This window comes from Hyperolius riggenbachi, chromosome 9 (assembly GCF_040937935.1).
Source record: "Hyperolius riggenbachi isolate aHypRig1 chromosome 9, aHypRig1.pri, whole genome shotgun sequence".
NCBI lineage: Eukaryota > Metazoa > Chordata > Amphibia > Anura > Hyperoliidae > Hyperolius > Hyperolius riggenbachi.
This window is the reverse complement of record NC_090654.1, coordinates 243,490,498-243,508,781: the sequence shown is the minus strand read 5'-3', so window position 1 is coordinate 243,508,781 and position 18,284 is coordinate 243,490,498. Positions and strand designations below refer to the sequence as shown.

Genomic DNA, 18,284 nt, shown 5'->3' with positions numbered 1-18,284 from the left:
AAAGACTGTGAAGATATGACTCTCATACTACATGGAAGGGGGTAAAATTGGTCTGTGATCTTTCATTTTCCAAACACTATGGTCTGATTTGTGTATGAGCCTTTAGATTCATCTCTGATCAGATTCTGATGTAGAGAGGGACCAATCTTTTGGCCACATCTGGTGCCCATCTGTTTGTGTATGGAAGCCTTAAAGGACATAAGAGGTAAAAATAAACTGATGAGAAAAACAATTGTATCTGTCCTCCTTCTTCTAGAAATCACTTTTTTTTAGCTATCCCACAGTTTTATTTTATATTTAAATATGAATTTTAAGTTTTTACTGTTTCATTGTCTCCGCTCAACTACACCTTCATTGAAGTATGCCAGAGCTCAAATCTATGAATTATTGACCCTTTTTATCTCTTTCCTGCTCTCAAAAGCCATTTACTGACGGGAAATTGTTTTATGGCTATAATTACTTATCAGTGAGGGTTATTTTATAGTCTGAGCCAGTCTGACCCGGTGTTGACTCAGACAGAAACTGTCACTTACATACCTGATATTTACTCTTTCAGGCAGAGAAAGAAGAAAAAGGAACACAGCCTTGTTATTTGTGTGCTTGGCACTGTACATACACATCTATCTCATGTCACATGTCACCTTGGTTGTCTTTTAAGACTTCATTGCCGCTGCACCCAGGGCCGGATTTGTACTTTTTACTGCCCAAGGCCCACTATCACCAGCTGTCCCCTGATAACAGTATCCAACCCCCCCCCCCCCCCAACACAGCAGGAATTAGATCGTAGGCTTCTCTGAAGACAATTAGTGAAGTGATGGAAGGGATTACATTATAAGCTCCTCTGAGGACAGTTAGTGACAAGATGGCAGGGACTAGATTGTAAGCTCCTTGGTGAATGGCACATTCAGTGAGTGACAGGCAGCTCAGAAATCACTGTAAGTGTCTGTTCGCTGCCCCCTCATCCCCAGAGTGCCAGTTCTGACTGTTGGTAGCCGCCCACCGCTATGTGCAAACTCGTGTATGAGGATGAATGTTTAGCAGGCTAAGTGCTACTACCACCCTGCTGCCCACAGCCTGCCCCTAGATTTCCTGGTGCCCTAGGCCAAAGCCTATGTGGCCTTGCCTGAAATCTGTCCATGACTGCACCTGGTCCAGCTCCCATAGAATAATGTTAAGCAACGAATACATGCCACCTAGTGTTACTCTATGGTAATTAAGAGAGCAGAAACTAGAGAATATCAGCATGGTTTTAGGAATAGGAATGAGTGCATGAGTTTGGGGTCTGGTGGTGCTGCTAGTAAAAATATTGGTAATTTACATTACCAATATTTTACTTTACCAGGCACCCATTCTCACTTGAACCTTCCCTTCCTAGTGCCTAAAACTAACCCCCCCAACCAAATACCTAGCATTAAAGAGAAACTCCGACCAAAAATTGAACTTTCTCCCAATCAGTAGCTGATATACCCTTTTACATGAGAAATGTATTTCTTTTCACAAACATACCATCAGGGGGCGCTGTATGACTGATATTGTGGTGAAACCCCTCCCACAAGAGTATCTCTCGGAAGAAGTACTGAGGTACTCCTGGCAATTTCCTGTCTGTGAACCTTGTTACATTGTGGGAAATAGCTGTTTACAGCTGTTGGCAACAGCCAAAACAGCATGCAGCAGCTACATCACCTGCCAACAGTAAAAATGTCACCATGTGATAAATGTCAGAGTGTAAATCGGGGATTTAAAATATTTTACAATGGGCAAACACTGACTAAATCATTTATACATAATTATTGTAAAAATGAAGCACTTTTTTATTAGATTATTTTCACTGGAGTTCTTCTTTAAACACCCTTTTAAAATTAACCCTGCTGAAAATTACCTATTTTGCACAAAACAATAATAATTACAAAAAAAAGCACTAGTCAGGGCTTTACATCCATGGCAGTAGATTGCACACCACTTCCAATAACTGTAAAAAACTTACTGGAAATGCTTTACAAAGCACTTGCAAAATTGCAAGCGCAAGAACAATCATTGGGCCCCAGGCCTAAAGGTGCACTGAAATGAATGGTTAAAGTGGATACAAAGATTTTTAGTGTTTTTCCCTCTTACCAAACCCCCTTTCCAACAAATACCTATAAAAAAAATGTGAATTCAGACAAAAGGTTCAATTTACATTGCAGCAGTCTTGCCCAGCAGTTCTGTGTGCTGATCTTCACAAATGCGGTCTGGCTGCTGCTGCCATGACCACGACCACTCAGAGGCGTAGCTATGGGTGGGCAGTGGGGGACATGTGTCCCCGGGCGCAGCACTGTGAGGGCGCTCAGCGCGGCCACTGCACCTCCACATGCATGAGAGGTGGCTTGCTGACTGCCTGAAGTGCCCCTGCTTCTCTCCCTCCCTCTGCAGAGAAGCGCAAAAGCGTTAGCAGCAGAAAAAGGTTATTTAAATGGGGGCTCATCTGGCTATCTAAATGGCGAACAGGGGGGCACATCTGGCTTTCTGAAAGGGCACATATGGCTATTTTAATAACAATTTACTCCACCCATGACTATGGCCACATTCTGATGTGTGGTCACGCCCATTTTGTCCAAGGGGGGGGGGGGCGCAAAAACTGTCTTTGTCCCCGTGCACTGAGAACCCTAGCTACGCCTCTGTGACCACTTGTGAGTATCCCATACCCACCTCCACCTGTCAGCCTCCCCCCCATCCCTCCAGGACTCCTGTCAACCAGTAGAAGAACACTACACCATGGGCACTAAATAAATGAAGCCTTACCCATAAAACCTCTGACTGCAGTTCTATCTAGGCCAGAGACCTGCACTGCAGTGAATAGGTTAACCCGTATTTTACGGCCCCTTTCTAAGTGAAAACCATTAAAAAGTAGAACTAACACCGCATGATTCAGTGTTGGCAAGTCCTTGTATGACATTGCTGACTTAAATTACTCCCACCATCGCCATAAATTACCGCATGTTGCCTGACACCAGACTAAATAAAATGACCCATATATTACGGCTGGCGATGGGCATTTTTCCTGCCGTATTACCGAGGAAGACATCTAGAACGCCGTAAAACATTAAAATAAAGATCGGCTAAATAATAGCGTAACTATTGGATCCAGCTCCAGGTCTACATCCAAAATAAATATCTGACATGTGAACCACTTACTAAATGATGTTGCTCTTGAGATTTTCCGTTTTTCGTATTTGCTGCCCTGGCTCCATTCAATTATTTCCTAACCTAGCAATTTTCCCATATCGGAGGATCTCGTTTTATTGCAAATAGAGTCGTATAAAAAAGAGAACATCTATTGTGATTATATATACTTAGTTTATCTTTATTATCAGCATTTTCAGCCCTTCAAGGCGACACATACATATTTATGTAGCAAATCATTACCCAAGGGAACGACGCTCTGGTGGAATTCAGCCTGCGTGTGAAATTTGGGGGCCATAAATTTTATGGTGGCGATTTCCAATTTGTAAAAAGGCAAGCCTCTTATCGATGTTTGGTTTAGTGAGCGTTATAAATGATACTGGGTAATCATATATTATTTTATGCTCTTGTTTGTGGCGTGAGAAGTTCCATTTTTATGCTTTATGATGAATTCAATAAAGTTATTTAAAGGAATGATCTACTTTGATACAGAATGAACCACTCTTTTCGAGCCCCCCATCCCTGTTGTTTCCATATGGCTGCTGTTGATAAAAAATAGAGTTATTATCCTTTGATAGCTTTTTCTAGTCATTTTAAAGATACTTATCTCACCTTCTAGGCCAGGAATGCCCAACTCCAGGCCTCATGGGCCGAGGTCCTTGCACCCTTTTATAGCACAGCTCAAATTAATTGATGGGACTGAATCAGGAAAGGTTTGAATCATCAAGCAGAACACATTTCTCCATTTCTCAGTCCATCCTAAACACTGGCATGGATATGGCACTCGAGAACTGGAATTGGGCTGCCCTGTTCTCACCTATATAGTAGCTTTAGTTTGGGCCTAGAAGTGTATTGTCTTACTTTCTCAAAAGGACAAACCAATAATTCATGGAAAATGTATTTATTGATGCACTATTGGCATTGCATTTAATTTATTAAAAGTGCACACACTCGTGACTGACAGCATTTCAGGCACTTTTGTTGACCTGATGAGGCAGGCCGAGATCCATGAAACGTGTTGTCAATTGTGCATCAATAATTACCTTTTCCATTAATTATTGTTTGGTCCTTTTTAGAAGGTAAGACATTTCACTTGTCACCTATATAATGGCTTTAGTTGTTGTCTATCATCAAGGGCGCCTCCACCAGTGTTTTTAGCATAATCCATACCCTTTGGGATTTACAGTCACGAGGACCCTGCAGTTCTCACAGCTTTCTAAGCAGAGTGACCAATCAGCATCTGCTTAGACAGACCTGGAAAACCGATTGGGGACGGTTATATTCCTGCAGGCTCTGATGGTGGTTGCAACCCACCTTTATGAGTATGTTTCTTATACATTCATATACACATATACCAAGTCATCCTACAATACTGCACCATTGGGCTCCTGGTCTCTCTCATTCTATAGATAGTTGAAAGGTACGGGTAACCATCAGGGATCGAAAAAAAACATTTTTGTTTTAGGCCCGGTTACCTCTTATGTCTCTTTTGTCTACAATATTTTAGTTATTACAAATTCAGAAAGCATGAAGGAAACTCTCAAAGGGTTTAACAACAAATCACAGTGACCCCCCAGAAAAATTTTGATGGACCCCTATACATCCCCTTCCTTCTCACCCCATGGTAATCTGCATGGCAAGAGGGCCTATCTTCTAGGTTTCATGTAGCAATTGTTGCCAACATAACCCCTCCCATTACAATGTGGTCAGGTGGAGCCTATATTGGAGGCAGAGTAATAAGTTGTGGTCCCTCACAGCCTAGGGCCTATCTTTGGTTGTAGGGAGGGACTGATCTCCCCATAGTTACGCCTTTGAAGCCCCCTGCAATGCAACCCATTAAATACACAAGTATGCAGAGGAATGAATGTTGCCAATGGCACAACTGAACCTTGGGAGACATGGGGAAGGAGAGGGGATGTTCCTGGCAGAGCTTTGATCTTCTCCAGGACCTCTCTTTGTCCTAGTGTATTCACTGTTTAGATGCAATGTCATTGTCCTTTTTGAGACACAAAGGGATGGCCAGAAACTGCCAGGCTGTTGGGCAACTATCAATTATCAAATTATTAGTTTGATATCCAATGCTCTCTAACCAGTTACCACAACCATTGAAGCTATGGGTTCAAAGTATGTGGCCAATACAATCTCCTTATAGCATCTGGAATCACTGGGAGCTCCAAAACACATTCCAGTTAAAGTTACCAAATGCTCCAGTACTGCTCCATCAGTATATAGATCATACACTTTGAGGAAAGTAATTATACATAGCGTAATACTGTTTTTCGGGTAATCTACCACCACACGTGTAAATATGCCCTACATAAGTTATGTATACAAGTAAGGGCTAGTGCACACCAGAGCGGTTCTGAAGCGTTTTTTAAAACGCTTGCAGGGGGAAACCGCTTGGCTGATGAAAGTGAATGGGCTGGTGCACACCAGAGTGGATCGTTTTTTCCCCAAAAGTAAACTCCTGGGCTGCAGCATTTTTTGGATTTCTGAGGCGTTTCTGCCTTCAATGTTAAGTATAGGAAAAACGCAAAACGCTCTGAAAACGGCAGATCAGAGCGGTTTGCCAGGCGGTTTTGTTGCAGTAGCTGTTCAGTAACAGCTTTACTGTAACAATATATGACATCTGCTACACAAAAACGCTCCAAAAAACACTAGGCGTGTTTAGAAAACCTCTCTAAACATGCCTAGGAAATCGCTCTGAAATCTGCTCACAAAAACGGCTAGCGTTTTGCGCATCTGCTAGCGGTTTTTGGTGTGCACTAGGCCTAAAACAGGTGCCAATTAGAATAAAATTAATTAAAGTGGTAAAAACAAGAGGAAATAAAACTTACCTTCCTACAGAAGAGTCATCAAAACCCCTTTTATTATGTACTCCAAAAATTGTGACGCATTTCGTGGGTCTCAGCCCACATCCTCAGGCAGTGAAAACCGGAGCAACTGTTGTTAGTCTCATAACTTGTGTGGCGCCTCCTGAGGAAGTGGGCCGTGACCCACGAAACGTGTTACACACGAGTATACCTCTATACTGTTGGACTCAAAGTGCTTGCGATGCAGCCACTAGGACATGCTCTATAGGCTGTAGCAGTGTTAGGGAGTCTTGTCCAATGTCTCTTTATGGAATAGGTGCTGGATTACTGGATGGGAATAACAATTACAATCAAAAGAGGGACAAATGAGGAAAATAGATTTTTGTTATCAAAGAGGACCTGTCCGCTGTCCCTCAGAAGAAGGATCAGTTGGGAGATATTGAGTTGGCAGGCGGCAGTTGGTTATTAATGGAATTTGGATTTCTGCTGCCAGTATCTGTAGAAAACATGAGTATGGAACCAGTTTGGTCCAAAGCATGTGTATGTTCTTGACTTGGCCTCCTGAATTTTCCCCGAAGTCCTTTCACTTGTGTACTGTAGCTTTTTCCTTTGAATTTGCTCTGATATGACAGTGCAGTTTTAAATCTGCAAAAATCCGAAAAAAAGGTCAAAAGCTGGATAAAAGCAGAAATATAAAAGACTCCAGTATGGGCACATGCTGTGCTTACAGCAACAAACACAGCAAACTGGAGGCCCTGCTGAGAGGAAACTACAGCCTAATGCATCGTGCATAATATAAAAATCAGAGTAGGATATATATGTATACATGGGTTGATAGGTTAATTTTAGCCTTGAATATTATACACTGTGTAGCTCACATCAGCATGACGTGCTATTTATTTCAGCAGTACATGGTGATAAATTGAATGGAATTATACACCCAGGATTTAAGGAAATGTATGTTTTATACATATACATAATACATTCAAAATGGGAAATGTACAGAGATATATGAGACCGTAATGTATAGCCGGAGGGTATGCTGTAAAACATACCAGGAGGAAGCGGAAGATTTGGAACAATGCACTGTATTTCCTATTTATTACCAGTAAAGGCAGGGAAGTTGCTGAGCGCGTTGACAGACATATCGATATCTAGCTTGCCTGACTTCAGCACTGAAAAGGGTTCAGGTCTAAGCAGAGCCTCAGTAGTCTAAAAGAGAATCTGAAGCGATAAAAACGTATGATATAATTATTTGTATATGTAGTACAGCCAAGAAATGGAACATTAGTCGCACAGATATGAGTCTCATATTGTTTCCATTACTAGGAGAGTTAAGAAACTTCAGTTGTTATCTATGCAAAAGAGCTTCACTGAGCTCTTCGACCAAGCTTGGTTGTTTACAGTGCTGTTTTCTGCAGCATTTAACTCAGCCTGTCTCTCGTTGTTTCTTCTTTGTTTAAAGAAAATCTGTACTCTAAAATTCTTACAATAAAAAGCATACCATTCTATTCATTATGTTCTCCTGGACCCCTCTGTGCTGTTTCTGCCACTCCCTGCTGCAATCCTGGCTTGTAATTGCCAGTTTTAGGCAGTGTTTACAAACAAAAGACATGGCTGCTAACCAGAGTGTAATAGGCTGAGAGGAGAGCTTGGAGAGGGTGTGTAAAGCTTCTGCCTATCACAAGCAGTGCTGCACATTCCACACATTCCAGCCTGAGCCCGACAGAGCCGACAGAGCCGACAGAGGAAAGATGATAAGATTTATTACAGAGACAGTGCAACTAGAAAAGGCTGCATTAAGACAGACCACATTAGAACAGGTATAGGAACTTATAGGATAGAAGAAATAAGGCTCAAAATGTTGTTACAGAGTCTCTTTAAGGCTTTACTGCAGAAAAGTTCAAAGGATCATTAGCTCTGTTCTGTTTTATGGATTAAAATACAGAGTGTAGTTGGTAAACTACAAATGTTAGAGAATGATGCAATGCTTTTTAAAAAAAAGTTTATATAACTGAAAATAAAAATTTGAGACTATTTTCTTTGCTACTAATGTCCTATGAATTATCTGTACTACACATACAATTCATTATATCATAATTTTTTTTTATCGCTTCAGTGTCACTTTAACCTGCTAAGCTATTTCGCGAAGTATGTTTAATAACATTTTATTTTTGTCTTGGTTACGTACAACTGGAAAGGCTGCTGTCATTTGGATTAGTTGATCTTCTAAGCCCGAGAACTAGGAGTATTTGTTGCCTGTGTCAGTCTATAAATTTGTTAGCATGTTGTGGAAGAGAATGGCAAATGGGCATTACTTTCTGTACAACCCTCATAAATATGGACTATGTAAAGGTCTCTCTGCGCAAATCCCAGCAAAATTTCCATGACTCATGAAGTTGGCTGGGATTTGTGCAAGGAGACGCTTATAAATCATGCGCTACAAGCTGCCATTTATTTTACTGATATTATCCACTGAGCAATATCAAAAACAATTCGTTGTTTGAGCACATACATGTAAAGAAGGCATCTGGAAAAAAAAGAGTTGTTGCTAGTAAAATATCAATAAAATGATTGATATTCTACTACTTAATTCCAATAGTAAAGTATTGGTAAGCTATACTGATATTTTACTATGTTGTAACCTAACCTTTCTCTGGCACATAACTCTCCCTCTACCGATGCCTAACCCTAAATCCTCCCTCTACCAATACCTAACCCTAAGACCTTCCTCTACCAATGGCTACCCTAAGACCTCCCTCTACCGATTTCTAACTCTAAGACCTCCCTCTACCTATTCCTAACCCTAAGACCTCCCTCTACTGATTCCTAACCCTAAGACCTCCCTCTACCGATTTCAAACCCTAAGACCTCCCTCTACCAAAACCTATCCCTAAGACCTTCATCTACCAACGCCAACCCTAAGACCTCCTACTACCAATGCCAAACTCTAAGACCTTCCTCTACCAATGTCAACCCTAAGACCTCCCTCTACCTATACCTAACCCTAAGACCTTCCTCTACCAATGCCAATCCTAAGACCTACCTCTACCTATACCTAACCCTAAGACCTTCCTCTACCAATGGCAACTCTAAGACCTACCTCTACCTATGTCTAACCCTAAGACCTCCCTCTACCTATGCCTAACCCTAAGACCTCCCTCTACCTGTACCTAACCCTAAGATGTCCCTATACCTATGTCTAACACTTAACCACTCCCCAACCTTACCCTAGCCCTGCTGCAAAGCTGGGATTTAGAAGGAGGTCAATTTTGGCACCCGGTGGCACCCGATAGAAGTGAAGGTGTTGAGGCATGTGGATATGTAAATTGCAGCATTGCATTGCGGCACCTCTGGGGTCTGAAATGTACTTTCTTTTGCTACAAATCATGGTGTTTATAATGGGTGCGATTTGCGGCAAAGAAGGTACATTTCAGCATTATAGCAGGCCCCAACGTGTGCCCAAATTTCCCTTCTTTTTATAATAGGTGCCTGTGATGGCGCCCTTTTTTTTGGTAAGGGCTCCTGGGCCTTATTTTCCTGATTTGCCTTGAGCAATATGCTATATGTACTCTTTACACTAAGGGTGCCGTAACAATTATCCCTGCGTTATTTGCTATTTGTGATTTTTCTTTTATTGTTCCCATTTTTTTGTGTGCAAATTTTCGCTTTCTGTTTTTTTCCATGCATACCAATGCAATTAATTTACATGAAATTGTATGTAATTAACTGCAACTGAGGCTAAGTTTCCATTTCCGATTTTTACACATTTTTTCTGAATAAAAATTTGCTTTGGAAATCATGCTAATGATAGCCCATGGGCTAGTTTCCATGTAATATGAATTTCCATCTGCGATGTGCTGTGTGGAAAAAATCGCACATCCTGCTGCAGACCCACTGGCATCCAAAGTGCACATGCCTCCACATGTGAAATGCAAACATTTGCATGTGCTTTACATAGAAAGCAATGGTGGACAAACTTTACAATATGTTACATGAATGCAAAAAATCCTCATAATAATTTGCCTAAAATTTGCTGATTTTTCTTTCCTGTGTATGGCCTAGTGCACACCAGAGCGATTCGGCTGCGTTTTGCGATCCGTTTGCGGCTGCGGATACGCTTGGGTAATGTATTTAAATGGGCTGGTGCACACCAGAGCGGGAGGCATTTTGCAGAAGCGCATACTCCCGGGGTGAGGCATTTTTTGGATTGTGGAAGCGTTTCTGCCTCAATGTTAAGTTTAGGAAAAACGCAAACCGCTCTGAAAAACGCCTGTTCAGATCTGTTTTGCCGGCGTTTTTGTTACAGAAGCTGTTCAATAACAGCTTTACTGTAACAATATATTAAATCTACTACACCAAAACCGCTACACAAAACCGCAAAACCCTAGCTGAAACGCTACAGAAAAAGAAGAAAAAGCGTTTCAAAATCTGCTAGCATTTTGCGGATCTGCTAGCGGTTATTGGTGTGCACCAGGCCTATGTGACCTTTCAAGCGGAAAACACAAGGATGTAGTGGAAACTCAGCCTAATGTCTTGTACACTTTAGAGGGTCCACGGACAAGCAACTCATCAGAAGCGCTGGGGACGGTCAATGAGATGCAAATAATTTTGAGTTGATGCAGCATTATGCAACGTTTGTTTGCAAAGTTATGCAGCTTGAAAATGTACCAATCAAATCCGATTGGTCCATTTTCAAGCTGCATACATTTGCACACAAAATTTGCATAATCCTTCATCAACTCAAAATGATTTGCATCTCATTGACCATCCCCAAATCAGAGCTGCCTCTAACGAAAATCTAGCTTGTGTACAATCTCCCCAGTGCGTCACTGGGAGATATTGAGTGCCAGATTGTCTCTGTGAGGGTAGGAACACGCTAGGCAGAAACACTAGCGTTGCAAAAAGGCACAAATTGCAAGTCAATGGGCCTTATGAAAAAAAAAAAAAGCATATGTCTGCGTTCTGTAATGTGCAAAGTCAATGGTGACACAGAGGTTTTGCAATTTAGTGCGTTTTTTTATGTGCTTTGTATGCTTTTTTATGCGTTTAAAAAACAAAAAAAGTTTGAGTATATATTTTTGCTTCCTGTTGACTTCCTGGTGATTTGCATAAAACAAATTAAAAAAAGCATGCAAAACACACAAAACGCATATTCGATTTATATATGCGAGCTGCAAACGCATTAAAATGCATGCAAAACGCATGTGCGGGAAAAACACAAAAAGAGAAACACAGAAAATGCATGGAAAATGCACTAAAACGCACAAACACATATGCAGCAAAACGCTACGTTTTCCGCACTGCCAAGTGTGTTCCCAGCCTCAAGCGCATCTTTGTCCTCCTTACCCAGTCCTGCTGCAAGCAGCTCCATCAAATGTCGCATTGTTGTCCCTCATCATTCATCCACAGCAACAGAACAACGCTTCTGTACAGCACCCGACTCTTTGATCTGCTGCATCCAGGCCTGGGCAGCTTACACATCATGGAATTCACTTTGAATTCTTAATTTTACCCGAGGAAAATGAGGCAGGATAGAAAATGCACCTTGTTACATGATGATAACCCTGAATATGTACCTAAAAATAAAACACATATTAATAATTGGAAGATTATGGTCTGGAATGGCAAAGCTGGAGTCCAGCTCTAAATCCCATCGAGATACTGTGGAGCGATAAAACAGTCTGTGATTGCAAGAAACCACTTAGACATCAGTTTATTAAAAAAAAAATCTGTGTTCAGGAATGGGAAAAATAATTATCCAGTTTGATGTTAGAGACTGCGGGCCAGACCCAATTCACCTTTTCTCCTAAGTCTTCTCATAAAGGGGCACTACAGCGAAAAACTGTAAAATGTAAAATATGTGCAAACATATACAAATAAAAAGTACATTTTTTTCCAGAGTAAAATGAGCCATAAATGACTTTTCTCCTATGTTGCTGTCACTTACAGTAGGTAGTAGAAATCTGACAGAAGTGACAGGTTTTGGACTAGTCCATCTCTTTATAGGGAAATGTACTTCTTTATAGGGAAATGTACTTCTTATTTATATAAGTTTGCACACATTTTAAATTTGACAGTTTTTTGCTGTAGTGCCCCTTTAAGTTATATTATTACATCTTGTCAATAAAATGCCCTTTAAGCCACCAGCAAGCACAAACATTTTGGGCTCGATTCACAAAGCGGTGATAACTCAGTTATCACGCCTAAAAGACTTTAGGCGTGATAACCTTTGCACCAGCAAAGTTATCACCGCTTTGTGCTCTAACCCGCGTGAAGTTTCCGCGCGTGCGCGCGCAAAACTTTGCGCGCGGAAAATTCGCGCGAGTTTCTTCTTATCATGCCTAAACTGAGTTTAGGCGTGATAAAGGGGTTTTCACAGGCGTGCAAAGTGTTTGCACCGCTTTGTGAATCAAGCCCTTTGGCAGTACTTTTTCACCTTCTTTTGGTACTTTTTCATTGGCAGAGAGTGCTGAAAAGTTACAGAACAGAAGATAAAAATGTATCTCCTAGGAGAAAACTTAGGAGAAAGATTAAACTGGATAACTGCCTGTGAGTGTAAGATAACAGATACATTTTTTTACCTGTAAGTGGCATGTGTTTTATGGTTGTACTACTTGGAATTCTACTGGTTGTTGGGAAGCAAATGTACATAGTTCTTTGTTGGCTTTGCATTGAAACAGTCTCCCAGTCTACCTGTGTCTGTTTGCTGAGTTCAAGGCTGTTTCCTGAAATCCTGACTTGTTCGGCTCTGCCCTTGTTTGCTCACTCCCTACCCTAGCTTTGCTGTGTATAGTTTGCTGTGTGTATAGTTTGGATTTCTTTGTATTTGCTGTGGATTTGCTTATCATCGCTGCATTTATATGTTTGCAAGTTCTTTATTGTTGTTGATGTGATTTTGTTGTCTAGGATGGAGTTTGTTTAACCACTGCACCCCAAAGCGGGTTTTACCCTAATGGACAAGAGCGATTTTCACCTTTCAGTGCTCATCCCTTTCATTTGCCAATAAAAGGGACTAATCACTACTAATCACAATGAAATTATCTTTATCTTGTTTTTTTCACTACCAATTGGGCTTTTTGGGGTTGATATTTGTTTTCAGTAATTACTTTATTTTCTATGCATTTTAAAGGGAAAAACAAGAAAAAAATGAAAAAATACACTATTTCTCCAATCTCACCCCCTATATATAAACACTGCTACTATGCATAAAACCCACGCATTTTATCTGCCTATTTGTTCTGGTTATCACAAGATTTTAATGATGTCCCTAGTACACGCGCACAGCGGAAGCAGCACTGTTTGACTTATAAAACGTCCTGGAGCCATTAAGAGGCTCTAGCAGGATGTTTTTATAAGTCAGCTTGTCATTAAGTGGTTAAACATTGTAAAGTCAAGCAGGCTAGTCCACTTTGAGTTATAACAGTAATTCTGGGGATACACGGTACGTTTCTGTACCGTGTATCGAGCAGCTGATGCCGGGAGCTGATAATATTCCGCAGGTCCAATGACCCCGCTCGATCCCCACCCGCTCGATGCCCGCTGGCGGACAATGGCGGGGAATCGAGCGGCTGATAAGGAGCACGCGTGGACGAGCGGGGATGTGCTGGCATCAAGCCGCTGGCTCGATACCGGCGCATTATCGTGCTGTGTATGCCCAGCATTAAGCCTCTTTTCCAAGAGCATCTGACAGGTGGTGCATTCCACACCTGTCAGCTGGTCTGGTCAGTCCCATCCACCAGTCAAGTGCTTGCTAGCTCTCAGCATGAGCAGCGGACAAGCCCCCATGGAGTTGTGTCTGAGCATGGCGGTTTCATCTCATGTGCCAGCGCTTGACACGTGTGGTGTTAAAGCCGCTGACATTCGGCAGCATATTTATGCAGTCATGGGCGGCAGACGATATGCTGAACTGCTGGACAAACAAGCAGTTCAGACATCCATGGAAAGGAGGCCTCAGGCACAGTGGTGTAGCTTTAAAGCCATGAGCACAGTGCAAATTTTACACCCCCCCTCCCCAACCCAGCACTCTATGTATAATAATCACTTGATATAGATCACCAGAACCATCATCCCAAGGATGGCGAGTGTGTGTGTGAGATGTATGCAAAGTAGAAGGAATGGGTTGTTAATGATTATTATTATTCTAAGCATAGATAGAGGTCACCATAATCATTACAGTACCAATAAAGATTTTATGCAGCAACTGGAAGAGGACCTTCTGTGGGCCCCTCAGGACCAGGGCCCTGGTCAGTGGTTTAGCAATAGGGGATGCAGAGGTTGTGTCCACACCAGGACCCTTGGGCCAGAGGGGCCCCGAGGGGCTCTCACTCAACTGCAGTATTAGCTCTTTATTGGTCCTGTGCTGGTAATAATCATTTCAATCACTTCTATAGATGCTTTGAATAGTAGTTATCATTACCAAACTGTTTCCCATCACCTTCTTGCACCTCTGACACCATGGTTGTTCTTGGCAAGATTATTATTATGTTTAAAGTGCTAGGGGGAGGGTGCAATGTACACCTTGCACCGGGGCCCATAGTGCCTTAGCTAGGCCACTGGCCCAGGTGAGGTTGTAGCGTCTTCGTTCCCTTTCCCTATGTCATTGGTTGGATGGTTATAAGAAACACCAAAATGAAGCTGTTTCTTCCAAAAGAAACAATACCAAGTACTGTAGCCAAAGGTATACCTACTTGTACCACGGGAGCAAACTGGCATATTATCCTAAATAAATGTTGTAAAGTCAATTTCCATGTTTTTTTCTTTATATGTTCATTTACATATGTCCACATGTGAAAGAAAGAAAGAAAGAAAGAAAGAAAGAAAGAAAGAAAGAAAGAAAGAAAGAAAGAAAGAAAGAAAGAAAGAAAGAAAGAAAGAAAGAAAGAAAGAAAGAAAGAAAGAAAGAAAGAAAGAAAGAAAGAAAGAAAGAAAGAAAGAAAGAAAGAAAGAAAGAAAGAAAGAAAGAAAGAAAGAAAGAAAGAAAGAAAGAAAGAAATTTTATATGGGGTGTAGCCGGGGACATAGCAATAGGGGCCCTCCCTCAACTGCAGTATTAGCTCTCTATTGGTCCTCATAATAATCACTTCTATAGATATTAGATACTTTGAATAGTGGTAATCATTAACAAGCTGTTCCCCATCCCCCCCTTGCACCTCTGACACTGTAGCTGCCATTGGCAGGTTTTGGTGCACAGCATCAATTGGTATGTATAGAGTGTTTGGGGGGGCCCAATATAAAACTTGCATCAGGGCCCATAGCTCCTTAGCTACACCACTGGGTGTCGTTTATAACTGTATATCTACACTGACGTCTTTACGCCATACACCAATAAAAAAAATAGAGAGCGCTTTTTAACATCGCCCTGAGCTCCGCCAGTAACCTTAAATACTGTAAAAACAGTAACTTTAAAAGCGACATTATCTTAAGAACTGCTGAATATTTAATATATTCTGGTGGACCATAATGCTTTGTGAAACTTGTCTTTGCATTTTCTCATCATAAAGTGGCCGCATAAACAGTTACGACATAAAACAGCTTCATCTACATCATCCGATGCGGGGAAGCGAGGTGCGTAACAGTGCGCAAGAGCCCTTTATCCTGCCCCGTATAAAATATCTGCCAGCCGCTACATGTAAAATGTGACCGGGTCTCTACTTTAATGTCAGGACACTTATGAAAAATGAATAGACTCGAGCCGTAGGGGATCCCCATAGAATGAATTTTTTATAAGACTCTCAGATTAAAGCTGGCGTTCTGGTCACCTTAATGTGAGAAATGTAATAAAATATTGACATTGTGTGGTTATATGATCATTCTGTGCGGCTGAGTCAGTCTAGAATATATACTGGTTAAATTGGCAAAAGTACGGTAATAACAATAAAAAAAATCTTAATTTAGTATCTATTAAGAGAGGAATTTGTGCGCAACTGAAAACCTAATAGATGTAGAAGTAAAGTAAGCAGATTTTATGGTATTTGTCTATTGGTTTTGCAGGTGGTGGTGAGAGATGGAGAATGTTTCAAGAAATGTGGCAACAGCAGTAAAATAAATCCCCTCCTCTGCCTATACAATGGCAGAAAAAAAACTTCTGAGATAATGGGATTGATTCACTAAGCATGCCTAATCAGAGTTAATATGCCTTATCAGAGTTAACATGCCTTATTAGAGTTAGCACACCTTGGGCTCGATTCACAAAAGGGTGCTAACTCAGTTAGCACGCCTAAAAGCTTTGGGAGTGCTAACTAGGGGGCTAAGCAGTTAGCACGCCTAATGCTTGATCGCACGCAAAGTTTAGCGCTGCAGGTGCGCGTGATGCGTTGCACCGGGTGCGATTAAACCGTTGCACCGGGTGCACCTAAAACGTCGCACCAGGTGCGCCTGAAACGTCGCCTATTGCGACGTTTTGGGTGCACCGGGTGCAACGTTTTGATCGCACCTGGCACAAAACTTTGCATGTCCTAAAGGGCTTTAGGCGTGCTAAGGGGCTTTTAGGCATGCTAACTAAGTTAGCACCCTTTTTTGAATCATGCCCTTTGATTGGCCCAATAGGCTGCCTGTCGCTTGACAGGAAACTTGACAGGCAGCCTATTGGGCCAATCAAAATGCGGGGATAATGTCCTTTAAAATGACTGGACCCACAGGGGGTCAGAGCAGGACGAGTGGAGCTTTGGTCATTGCCAGTTAGCAGGCATAAGTTCGTAGCGCTCGCTGTGCTACTCTGATAAGGCATGTTAACTCTTATAATGCATGTTAACTCTGATAAGGCATGCTATTTGTCTTAGTGAATCAAGCCCAATGAATTGTATGTGTAGTACAGCTAAGAAATAGCACATTAGTAGCAAAGAAAAGAGTCTCCTCTTGTTTTACAGTACAGGAAGAGTTAAGACAGTTTAGTTGTTATCTATGCAAAAAAAGCGTCTCTGAGCTCTCCGACCCACTGGGTGAAATACAGTCCTGTTTTCTGAAGCACTTAAACAGCCAATAACCAGTGAGGCCTAGTTCACATTATAAATCAGCAGCGCAACCGCAAGTGCCAAGATTTTGCCAAGAGCTTTTGCTTGGCGATTAGCGTTTTTTTCCTCAATCAGGAAGTAAACTCTTTTACCTGGAAATGATCTTGTTTAATGCTATTTCTGTTGTTCGCCTTTCCAATCGCTTTTGAAACGCTCAGTGATTCCTATAGCTTAGTTTCCTATATCTTCCATTGAAGCGCAAACGCTCATAAAATGCTACAGGACCCATGTGTGCGATTGGAAAGAAAGCTCATTGCTCATGTGAAAACACTCACATGGAAAATTATTGCTCAAGCACTTTTAAAGCGTTTTTTTTTTTTAAATCACCAGCACTTTTAAAAAGCTCAAAGTGCTCATTGCGTGAATAAGCCCTGAGAGACAGCTTGAGATAAGGTTTTACTGCAGGGAAGCTCAAAGGGTCACTATTCCTGCTTTATTTACAGCTTAATAAGTCAGAGTGTGATTTTCAAACTGCAACTGTGACAGTAGGATGAAATGTTATATATATATATATATATATATATATATATATATATATATATATATATATATATATATAAAGCTACTGTATATAACTGAAAATAAAAAAAATTAGACTCTTTTCTTTGCGGCTAATGTTCTATTCATTATCTGTACTACTCATACAATTCATGTGCTTTAAATTTTGCTTTAAATGGCTTCCAGATGACACAGGTCATTATTAGGCCCCATACACACATCAGACCATAGTCTTTGGAAAATGAAAGATCACAGACCAATCTTACCACCCTTCATGTAGTATGAGAGCCATACTCTACACAGTCTATTCTATGGAGCTGAACTCCACATCAGAAAAAATTCTTTGCAAGATGCTGCACACACAAATGCTGCACAGACGCAAAAGATCAGTATCTGCAAAAGATCTGTTCCTGCCAAAAATCCATTCCTGCAAATTGCAATGATAGTCTATGAGATCTGCAGATCATCATACACACATGATTTAACTGACATTCATCTGCAGATCAAGCAATCATCCGCAGATCTGAAAATCCATCCTGGTGGATCTGATCTGCAGATGAATGTCTGTTAAACAAGGTGTGTATGAGGATCTGCAGATATCATAGACTATCATTGCAATTTGCAGGACCGGATCTTTGGCAGGAACAGATCTTTTGCAGATACTGATCTTTTGTGTCTGTACAGCATCTGTGTGTGCAGCATCTTGCAAAGATTTTTTTCTGATGTGAAGTTCAGCTCCATAGAAAAGACTGTGTAGAGTATGGCTCTCATACTACATGAAGGGTGGTAAGATTGGTCTGTG

General features: G+C 41.3%; 1 protein-coding gene across 2 annotated transcripts in view; it reads right to left on the bottom strand.

Moving 5' to 3' along the window:
• C9H14orf180 (chromosome 9 C14orf180 homolog) overlaps window positions 1-18,284 on the bottom strand; it is a 45,710-nt gene that overhangs the window by 10,323 nt on the left and 17,103 nt on the right. The gene's annotated exons all lie outside the window — the stretch shown is intronic.